The sequence below is a fragment of the Sinocyclocheilus grahami genome, unplaced genomic scaffold (assembly GCF_001515645.1).
Source record: "Sinocyclocheilus grahami isolate Dianchi unplaced genomic scaffold, SAMN03320097.WGS_v1.1 scaffold3403.1, whole genome shotgun sequence".
Taxonomy (NCBI): Eukaryota; Metazoa; Chordata; class Actinopteri; order Cypriniformes; family Cyprinidae; genus Sinocyclocheilus; species Sinocyclocheilus grahami.
In genome coordinates this window covers 9,530-18,729 of record NW_015508532.1, presented here as the reverse complement: position 1 = coordinate 18,729, position 9,200 = coordinate 9,530, and the positions used below count along the sequence as shown (strand labels likewise).

General features: G+C 37.0%; 1 long non-coding RNA gene across 1 annotated transcript; it reads left to right on the top strand.

Moving 5' to 3' along the window:
* The first annotated feature begins 7,229 nt into the window (after positions 1-7,229).
* LOC107576255 (uncharacterized) lies at positions 7,230-8,306 on the top strand. The gene is made up of 3 exons (XR_001608022.1): positions 7,230-7,350; positions 7,504-7,538; positions 8,084-8,306. It is a non-coding gene; the product is annotated as an uncharacterized lncRNA (long non-coding RNA).
* Positions 8,307-9,200: the final 894 nt, after the last annotated feature.

Sequence of the window (9,200 nt, the reverse complement as noted above, 5' to 3'; positions counted from 1 at the left end):
AGGAAGAAAAAGGGCAGGTGCTCAAGCCCCCTTTGATGTCTATGCGTGCACATGCCTGCTAGTGAGTAAAAGTATAGCGCTATTCAGATAGGCTCCTATGAAATTTCCTAGATATGTGATATTTTGATGTCCTTGTAATAAATAGTGTATATGTGTGATACTGTAATCACTATGCAATTAAGTTGATATTCAATTTAATTTCCTAAAAAGAATAAAACAAGAACAGTAACTGATAAAATAGTACAGAGAAGGGATGTGATTAAAATTTGTATAATTTAAGTTAGGTAAATGATAAACTAAAAGTTGGAACCACAAAAAAAAAAAAAAAATCCATACATCACAATAACACCAAAAACGTGATACAAGAGTTCAAACAAAACCGAGACATCCTATTAGATAATAAATGTGAATAACACCAAACGGTACGAGTCATCAACCAGTATTTAACTTCCAATATTTAACATTCCAGTAGATAGAGTATTTGATCATCGTTTTTTGGGGAAATTTTCATACACAGCATCCTTCATTAATTACTCACCCTCATGTCGTTCCAAACCCTTAAGACCTTTGTTTGTCTTTGGAACACAAATTAAAATATTTTAGATGAAATCCGAGAGCTCTCTGACCCTCCATAGACAGCAAGGGTCCTACCACCTTCAGGGTCAAGAAAGGTACCAAGAACATCAACAAAACGGTAAAAACCATGAAAAATGGTTCAACTTTAATTGTTATGAATTCTTATGAAGCTACGAGAATACTTTCTGTGCACAAAAAAACTAAAATAACAACTATATTCAACAATTCTTCTCCTCCACTAGCGCCATTTTGGAGAGTATCATGACACATGCACGCGCTTTGATCTGCACATAAACAACAAATGCGTGTGGTGCTGCTGATGTAGAACACATATGCGATGCACCTTGTTTACCACCGCATGTGTGGTGGTACTCTCCAAAATGGCGCTAGGGTGACGCGGAGGAGAAGAATTGTTGAATAAAGTTGTTATTTTAGTGTTTTTGCGCAACAAAAAAGTATTCTCGTAGCTTCATAAAATTACGGTTTATCCACTGATGTCACATGGACTGTTTTGTCGATGTTCTTGTTACCTTTCTGGACCTTGATCGTGGAAGGACTCTTGCTGTCTATCGAGGGTCAGAGAGCTCTCAGATTTCATCAAAAATATCTTAATTTGTGTTCTGTCTTACGGATTTGGACCGACATGAGGGGAGTAATTAAAGACAGAACTTTCATTTTTGGGTGAACTATCCCTTTAATGTAAATAGGTTAAAAACAAGCTTAAAACTATCTAGTAGGGATCCTTTGAAGGCAATTATATTTCACTTGTCTACAAGTCCTGAAATCAGCTGCAGTTTTAATAAGTAAATATATATTGCCTGACAGACCAGAATCCAAAGTATATCTCACAATAATATCTCAGTTTGATCTGATCTGATCTAACAGCTAAACGGTCTAATCTAAACAGCAGCAGTAGTTTGTTACTCTATTCTGAAACACATATGAGATAAAAATACCATAAAGCCATTAAAACGTTTTTAAAACTTACCAATCAAGCACCACCAGCACAAAACAAACATGTGAATCATTTTCTTCAACAATTCCACTAGACTATTAGCTGAAAACACGCAGTCTGGTGTGAATCCTCCCACGACAGTTTGACCCTCCTAGTTTACACACATGCTCTCTTAATACATATAAATGCTCTTCTGGTTCTTATAAAGACTTTAACCATTATTAATATTTGAAAGCAACATTCATCATTATTATTTAACATTGATGATGTTTGAAAGGTATAGATGTCTATATTAATTACATAAAAGCAGAAGAGTGGACTATTATGTTAATCTCCTTAAATTATATGGTAAAATATATCTTATTTTATAATTCAGTTGAATATCCATATTTAAATTGTGTACATGAAAAAACAAAAGTTAAAAGAGTCTATTGCTGGTCTTACTGAGGTGTGACACGAGCAGCTCAACATCTGAGTCAAACTGAAACCTGTGGTCTGATTTCTGCAGAAAGGTGGCTTGATCTGCTGGGTGGACAAACAGTTTGTAGGTGAGAGTGGCCATTGGTCTTCATCCTGTTCTTCTGCATGAACCTCACAGTCAACGTCTGACTTTACCTCTAAATACATCTGCTTTCCAGCGTAGAAAAAGTACTGAACCAAACCATCAAAACTGATGCATGTAAAACAGTCAAAAAAGAATCACAGTTCATAGGCCAGACTGACAGCTAAATACTAATTGCTACACCAGACTTAAACTTTTTCTTGGGTAGCTAGTTAGACACATTGGAATGTGTGTTCTACTCTTTTAACTAGACTCTGCTCTTGGATTCTCCTCTTTATACCTAAATTCTTCCTTAAGGCACAACAGGATTATAAGGACATAGGCCAGACCAAGTTTTCAAATACACTATAAATATTATATATAGGCCTATTATTATAGCAAATATAACTTTGTTTGTTATATTGGTTGACAGCCACTATTACTGAAGTTTAGTTTAAAAGCAGTCTTGCAGCAGTCTGTCTTAAGGCACTTTCACACCGAGGACAATACATACAAAAATGTAGTTTTAAGCGTAAAGCTCGAATAGCGTTGCTTCCATTTACAAGAATATAAAAATAACATTTACTTTACCTTCTGATCCCACAGCAAAAAAAGCTATGTTCTCCATCAGTATTTTAGTCCAGTACAATTGTCTAAAGATTTTTAAATCAAGATAAATTTAGTATGGAGAAGCAAATTGAATGAGTAAAAAAAAGTCTTGTTTTCTGTGAAATGTATCAGAATGAAGTGAGCTTTTGATTAAAACAAGAACAAATAGCAGTGGGCTCAGAGCAATTCACTCAATCCAACAATTTTTCAAACACCATTGACAGATATTTGTTCTTGTTTTAAGCATAAACTAAATTTTGATTCTCAGAAAGCAATATTTCATATCTTCATTTTGCCTCTCAAGTGAATGCATCTGAATATTTAGATATTCTGTTTAGAAAATTCGGCCATCATATACCATCACTCGCCCTCATGTCATTCCAAACCGTCTTAGAAAGACAAATGCGGATATTTTAAATGATATCGGAGAGATTTCTAGGGCCCTATGAAATCTATTTGATTTATTTTTAATTATTAAGGATTCCGTTTTTTTTATTTTAATTTTTCTAGACTCCGTTTTAATGGTTAATTAAAAAAATATTAATCAAAAAGCATGTCTAATTAATTGATACCATGAAATTTAAACAATTTAATAGTAATTTATTGAAAGTTACATACAAAATTGCATTTTAAGGCCCTGTGAAATACGTGTTCTTCAAATTCAGTTTTGTTTTGTACCAAATTGTGTGATTTTCATTAATTTTCTATAATCTATTTCAATCGTTTCATTAAATTTTAATAATCAAAAGCATCTCTAATTATTTGATTTCATAAAAACTCTCAGAGCAGTTCTTGAGTTACACACACAGTATCGCGTTTTGATTTAAGCATACTGACCTACTTTTGATTTGTTCATCCAAAATCTGACTAATTTCGTGACACTTTATGACTGGATTCCGCATCACGGAAATCATGGGCCCTAGATTTCTGTTCTACATTTGAACTCGTAACTACAAAAGTAGCATCCTCATCATACATAGGCTACTTATGCTGAGATCACCTGAAACTTACCCCAAATGCATGTAATGTTGAATGTGGACTATAAGTGACTACAAATGTTTACTGTCATTCAAAATGTCTCGGTGCGTATAATAAAATGGCCTCATCCCCTGGAACACAGTTTAACCACCAATAAATTCTAGAAAATGTCACCAAGAGTGTGGCTTTCGCAGGCCTGCCATGTTTCATTTTGCGTTTTCCATGATTGTCTGAGTCCAGACAAAGGCAACCTAACTGACTGGTGCATTACCGCCTCCGACTGGAATAAAGTATGGATCAAGATTTTGCTTGTAGGACAAAATAAACCATAAAAACCAATCAAAACAAACAAACTAGAAATTAAAACAAATAAATAATAATAAAAAAGACTATATTCTTTTATATGAGTCGATTTCACCAAATTATGGTGACAAAAAGTCCCAGTGTCATGATCCCGTCTTGGTTTTGGGCTTTCTTCTTCTTCTTCTTCTTCTTTAGATTTGATTGGTGGCTGACAACAAATTTTAAAGGTGCATTATCGCCACATACCAGACTGGAGTGTGGAGCAGTATATGACAAACAAGGCAACAAACACCTCAATATTGCATACCTACTATATACAAATAAGGTGTATTCTAGTACAGGTATCAAGGTCCCATTTAATCATCCGATTGTCCATGTGCAACCCCCTTAATAGTGTGCAAAAAAATAATTATAATCACATGGTATTTAAGGAGAGATGGCAAAAGTTTCAGGGAATCAGTTAACAGATCTCCTGCACAATCACTATGTGTCGTTTTCATTGCCTGGTAAAATACTTATTTCTGTATTTCTGGACGTTTTATAGTAGTGCTTCTCAACGGTGGGTTGTCTTTAGCAAGATGGTTTTGTGTGGGTCGTGGAGTGCGTAGTCAAAGAAACAACAACGACAAAGCATAATTCAATGTTTTCCCCCTAATGCGAGACTTTTATTTTAAAAGACATGCGCGAAAGCTGTTGCCCCTTCTGTCAGGCGCAGTTTAGAGTGTTGTAGTTTAATTCAGTATCTACTGTAAGATAAGGTGATGGTATCAGGCATGTCTGTGTGATTTATATAGTGTCTTATCTCTGAAAAATTAACGTTCCTGTCTTGTCAGAAGATCCAAAAGTTTCTTATAGCCTACACACACACACACTATTCACAAAAAGTTAGGGATATTGGACTTTTGGGTGAAATGTATAGAATATGTAAAAAGTTCATGCTACAGTGATATTATATCATGAAAGTAGGGCATTTAAGTAGAAGTACTTGGTAATTTCTTAATCTCAAACAATTTATTGAAACAAAAGCTAACAACAAGTCAACAACTGTCAATGTCTCAATAACATGTCATGTGTCCTTGAGCATCAATTACAGCTTGACAACGACGTCTCATGCTGTTCACAAGTCGACTTCTTGTCTGCTGAGGCATAGCATCCCACTCTTCTTGAAGGGCTGCCCTCAGGTCATTGAGGATCTGGAGTGCTGGGTTACGACCCTCTACATGATGACTCAGCTGATCCCATAGGTTTTCTATGGGATTCAGGTCTGGAGAAAGTGCAGGCCACGCCATTTGAGATACCCCATCATTCCCTGATGATGCGGCCTCGATGAGCTGGGGCATCATGTTGTCCATGAAGATGAAATCAGTGTTGCTCATGCAGAGGCACAGTGACTGGATTAATGATGTTATTCAGGTAGTATTGGATTGTCAATGGCTTTGACAAAAGGTTGTGGGTTCGAGTCTCGTACCGGCAGGGATTGTAGGTGGGGGAGTGAATGTACAGCGCTCTCTCCCACCTTCAATATCATGACTGAGGTGCCCTTGAGCAAGGCACCGAACCCACAACTGCTCCCCGGGCGCAGCAGCATAAATGGCTGTTCACTGCTCCGGGTGTGTGTTCACGGTGTGTGTGTGTGTGTGTTCACTGCTGTGTGTGTGCACTTTGGATGGGATAAATGGAGAGCACTAATTCCGAGTATGGGTCACCATACTTGGCCACATGTCACGTCACGCCACGTCACTTATTATTGTGGTGCATTATGGGATTGAATGAGTGCACTCGATAACATTGATTGTTAGACTATGGCAATACTTGGTTGACTGAATCCACAAATATAGGCTATGTATAGACAAAGAGGGTAAAATATGAACCAGGATGTGGTTTGTATGATGTTCAATTGTCTAGGATCATCCATAAGACTGGTGTATGTTTGTCTGATGAGAGAAAGTGTGATTCAGTGACGTTTTTCTGCTGTTTGCATGTGTTACATAAACCAATATGTGATTTATAATGAACTGTTAATTTCTTCTTCAGGTGTGTCTGGTTCTGATACAGATGGAGAGTCGATGGAGGGAGATTCAGTCACACTAGACACTGGTGTTACAGCAAACCAACAAGAAAAAATTATATGGTATTTTAATAACATTCGCTTAGCTCAAATTAGTGGAGATCAGAGTAAGATCTGTACAGATGAACAGTGTAAAATAAGATTCAGAGATAGACTGCAGCTGGATAATCAGACTGGATCTCTGACCATCACAAACACCAGAACCACAGACTCTGGACTCTATAAACTACAGATAATCAACAACAGCAGGAGCATCAGTCCAAAGATCTTCAATGTTACTATCACTGGTGAGTAATTTAAAGAATGTTTAAAAGCAGGGTATATATATTTTTAAATCATGTCTTTAATGTGTGTTTTCTGTGTGCCTGTCTATTAATTCACATACCACATTTATCACCTTCACGTGCATGCCAAGTGACACAATTTTCACATTAGTTTTTTTATTTATTGTATTTTTACATCCTTTTTAGACAGGAAAGCATGAGGCGAAGAGAGGGTAATGGTATCAGCACACAGGATAGTTGCGCTATCTTAACGTGCTGTTGAAAACTAAGTGAGGAAGCTGGATCTATATGCATATAAAAAAATGTTTAATGAATCCAAATCTAATACATAATCTATGACATGAACAAGAATACAGCTCAAAACCCATGAATACAAACAATAATTGACAAAAATAATGGCAAACCCAGGGATAAATACATGACTAATGAAGGGCAAACAAGGAACACCTGGACACAATTAGGGTGGGATAACAGTAAAATAAATACCAAGACCATGCACAAGACTACATATGGACGTTAAATCAGGAACAATACAAAATCCAAGATTTAAAAACAAAAAAGACACTAATACAAAACACAGATTGTTGAATCTTGCTATGTTGGAACAATGCCCACAAGGCTATCGGAATTGACTTCACATTGCATTTTATGTGACATTGTGAATCTTGCAATTTTAAAATGTTGTTATCAACAGAAAAAATGTATACAAATAGTGATACTGTTTCTTGTTCAGTTAGCAAGGCAATGATGCTGCTTTAGGTGCCATTCTTCAAAGTCCCACCAGATGGAGCCATTTATTAGTTGAATAAATATCACAAAACCGATCAAAGTAGAAAGGTGTAAATATCAGTCAAAGATAACATGGATTATCATTCACTCTCTAGTAATAATGACTGTCTGTCTTTAGCTGTTTCAGATCCAAGACTATCTCCAGCTGCTATAGCAGGAATAAGTGTTGGTGTTATTTTGCTATTCATTGCTGCTGCTGCTGCTGCTGCTGCTTACTATCGTAAGTGTCAAGACAGGACAAAAAAGGGTGAGTATTACATACAGGTGACTTAACAAGATTGAAAATATGAGATTTATTGTGTGTAGTGTGAAAAGACTCATTAAAAGATGTGAAAATGTAGTTTTATTCTAACTAACCAAAGTAATGTGTATTTAGTTGACTTTGTTATTGTTTCAACAGACATTGAGATGCAGCACAATCAAGGTCGAGATCAGGTGAGATTCTATGTGCATTAACTATGTCTGCCTGCTAAAAAACAGAATTTACTACAGATTCAGATCTGTGAGATCTGTAAGTGGAGTGTCTGTTACACTGTGTGTTACGTGGTTTCAGAAATAACTTTATTTAGTATTAATAATAATTGACTAATAATTTTCACCTTACAGTGAAGAACAGTTATTAATATTTTTAATATTATTATATTAATAATATTTTGTTTCTGACCCCACTTTAGTGTCATGGTGTAACATAAATTTACACTGTGATTAGTTGTCCTTTATAGTTTTTTGACCTGTATTTTTATCAACATAAATACAGACGTTCAAGCTGAGGCAGAGCCAAAAAAAAATAAAAATAAAATATTAATAATAATTTAAAAAACACAAATTCCCATATAAGCTAAAAAAGTGTCTTATTAGAACACACAATTTATGACAGTAGCATTCTCTAGTCTTGTATTTTATTGTATTTTTGTATTTGTGTAACTGAATCATCAATGCTGTTCATTAATATTACCTTCTGTGAATCTCTGTACTTACAGAAGAATGGTACTGTAGAAGACTCGTCCCCTGATCAGACAGTCCCTCTAATGAACCACGCTGCCAATGGGACATCCCCTAATCCGACAGATCCTCTAATGAAAAGCGCTACCAATGGGACGTCCCCTAATCCGACAGATCCTCTAATGAAAAGCGCTACCAATGGGACGTCCCCTAATCCGACAGATCCTCTAATGAAAAGCGCTACCACTGGAACATCCCCTAATCCGACAGATCCTCTTATGAAAAGCACTACCAATGGGACTTCCCCTAATCCGACAGATCCTCTAATGAAAAGCGCTACCAATGGGACTTCCCCTAATCCGACAGATCCTCTAATGAAAAGCGCTACCAATGGGACTTCCCCTAATCCGACAGATCCTCTAATGAAAAGCGCTACCAATGGGACTTCCCCTAATCCGACAGATCCTCTAATGAAAAGCGCTACCAATGGGACGTCCCCTAATCCGACAGATCCTCTAATGAAAAGCGCTACCAATGGGACTTCCCCTAATCCGACAGATCCTCTAATGAAAAGTGCTACCAATGGAACATCCCCTAATCCGACAGATCCTCTAATGAAAAGTGCTACCAGTGGAACATCCCCTAATCCGACAAATCCTCTAATGAAAAGCGCTACCAATGGGACGTCCCCTAATCCGACAGACCCTCTGATGAAAAGCGCTACCAATGGGATGTCCCCTAATCAGACTGACCCTCTAATGAAAAGTGCTACCAATGGGTCGTCCCCTAATCAGATTGACCCTCTAATGAAGAACAATACCATTGGGACGTCCCCTAATCAGATTGACCCTCTAATGAAGAAAGCTACCAAGGGGTCGTCCCCTAATCAGACTGACCCTCTTATGAAGAACGCTACCAATGGGTCGTCCTCTAATCAGATTGACCCTCTAATGAAGAAAGCTACCAAGCGGCGTCCCCTAATCAGACTGACCCTCTTGTGAAGAACGCTACCAATGGGACGTCCCATAATCAGATTGACCCTCTAATGAAGAAAGCTACCAATATGTCGTCCCCTAATCAGATTGACCCTCTAATAAAGAACACTACCAATGGGACGTCCTCTATAATCAGATCGACCCTCTAATGAAGAACGCT